Source organism: Sander vitreus, chromosome 18 (assembly GCF_031162955.1).
Source record: "Sander vitreus isolate 19-12246 chromosome 18, sanVit1, whole genome shotgun sequence".
In the NCBI taxonomy this organism is placed as follows: domain Eukaryota; kingdom Metazoa; phylum Chordata; class Actinopteri; order Perciformes; family Percidae; genus Sander; species Sander vitreus.
Window position 1 is genome coordinate 788,766 of NC_135872.1, and position 2,441 is coordinate 791,206.

Consider the following 2,441-nt stretch of genomic DNA (forward strand, 5'->3'; position numbering starts at 1 on the left):
TGTAGAGAGACAGCAGTAGAGAGTAGTATGTAGTGAGACGACCGTAGAGAGTAGTATGTAGAGAGACAGCAGTAGAGAGTAGTATGTAGAGAGACAACAGTAGAGAGTAGTATGTAGAGAGTAGTATGAAGAGAGACAACAGTAGAGAGTAGTATGTAGTGAGACGACCGTAGAGAGTAGTATGTAGAGAGACAGCAGTAGAGAGTAGTATGTAGTGAGATGACCGTAGAGAGTAGTATGTAGAGAGACAACAGTAGAGAGTAGTATGTAGTGAGACGACCGTAGAGAGTAGTATGTAGAGAGACAGCAGTAGAGAGTAGTATGTAGTGAGACGACCGTAGAGAGTAGTATGTAGAGAGACAGCAGTAGAGAGTAGTATGTAGTGAGACGACCGTAGAGAGTAGTATGTAGAGAGACAACAGTAGAGAGTAGTATGTAGAGAGACAACAGTAGAGAGTAGTATGTAGAGAGTAGTATGTAGAGAGACAACAGTAGAGAGTAGTATGTAGAGAGTAGTATGAAGAGAGACAACAGTAGAGAGTAGTATGTAGTGAGACAACAGTAGAGAGTAGTATGTAGTGAGACGACCGTAGAGAGTAGTATGTAGTGAGACGACCGTAATGAGTAGTATGTAGTGAGACGACCGTAGAGAGTAGTATCTAGAGAGACAGCAGTAGAGAGTAGTATGTAGAGATTAGTATGAAGAGAGACAACAGTAGAGAGTAGTATGTAGAGATTAGTATGAAGAGAGACAACATTAGAGAGTAGTATGTAGTGAGACGACAGTAGAGAGTAGTATGTAGAGAGACAACAGTAGAGAGTAGTATGTAGAGATTAGTATATAGAGAGACAACAGTAGAGAGTTGTATGTAGAGAGATGACAGTAGAGAGTAGTATGTAGAGAGACGACAGTAGAGAGTAGTATGTAGAGATTAGTATATAGAGAGACAACAGTAGAGAGTTGTATGTAGAGAGACGACAGTAGAGAGTAGTATGTAGAGAGACAACAGTAGAGAGTAGTATGAAGAGAGACTCATAAAAAGTAATAGTATAGTATGATGAAAACTCATAAAAAGTCATAGTATAGTAGCGAGGAACAATGGTCAATTTATACGCAAGCAGTGAGAAATATGATGCACGTTGTGAAATGTCCTTGGACTCTCACGCTCCCTAAAGTCTGCAGAACATAAATAAAATACACAGGTATTCAGTAATATGAACATCGTAAAAACATGTTGTAACCAGTGTATATATTTGATAAATAGAAAGCAACTGTAAAATATCCTAAAAGTAACAAATGTCGATTTCGGCCTGGGAGTGTGAGAGTCAAGGTTGATATTTTCATACATTGCGCCGCTCGTAGCTGGGACGGCATGAAGACGGGAGGATCTGGACTGCATCCAAACTGATGACAGCACCACCAGAAGATGGGACAGAAAAGGATGAAGAGGTTTCTAACTGGGCGAGATCAGATACTCTGGTAATCTCTGTTGGTTTGTTAGGAGAGATAGACTCAGCCTGTTATATCTGATCCGTGTGGGCCTACACGTCATTGTTATTGTAATATCATTCTTCACTAAAGCTTTTTATAATTTTAACTGAACGAATCCTGAGTATTATTTCTGATCTACCAGTCAACAAACACTAAAAATGTGAGGGTGTAAGGTATAGTGATCTAAGTGGAGTCAGATATTTTGGCCTTTTTGGCCAGACCAGTCACAAATTTCCAAATTTATTCCTTCAATAGCATGTTAAATAAAAGCCATAAAAAGTATAAATAAAATAATAAAATAGTATAGTATGCCAAAAACTCATAAAAAGTCATAGTGTAGTATGTTGAAAACTCATAAAAAGTCATAGTGTAGTATGTCGAAAAGTCATAAAAAGTCATAGTATAGCATGTCGAAAACTTATAAAAAGTCATAGTATAGTATGATGAAAACTCATAAAAAGTCATAGTATAGTATGACAAAAAACTCATAAAAAGTCATAGTATAGTATGTCGAAAACTCATAAAAAGTCATAGTGTAGTATGCCGAAAACTCATAAAAAGTCATAGTGTAGTATGCCGAAAACTCATAAAAAGTAATAGTGTAGTATGTCGAAAACTCATAAAAAGTCATAGTGTAGTATGCCGAAAACTCATAAAAAGTCATAGTATAGTATGTCGAAAACTCATAAAAAGTCATAGTACAGTATGAAGAAAAAAGTCATAGTATAGTATGCCGAAAACTTATAAAAAGTCATAGTGTAGTATGCCGAAAACTCATAAAAAGTCATAGTATATTATGTAGAGAGACAGCAGTAGAGAGTAGTATGTAGAGAGACAACAGTAGAGAGTAGTATGTAGAGAGACAACAGTAGAGAGTAGTATGTAGAGAGACAACAGTAGAGAGTAGTATGTAGGGGAGACGACCAGTAGAGAGTAGTATGTAGAGAGA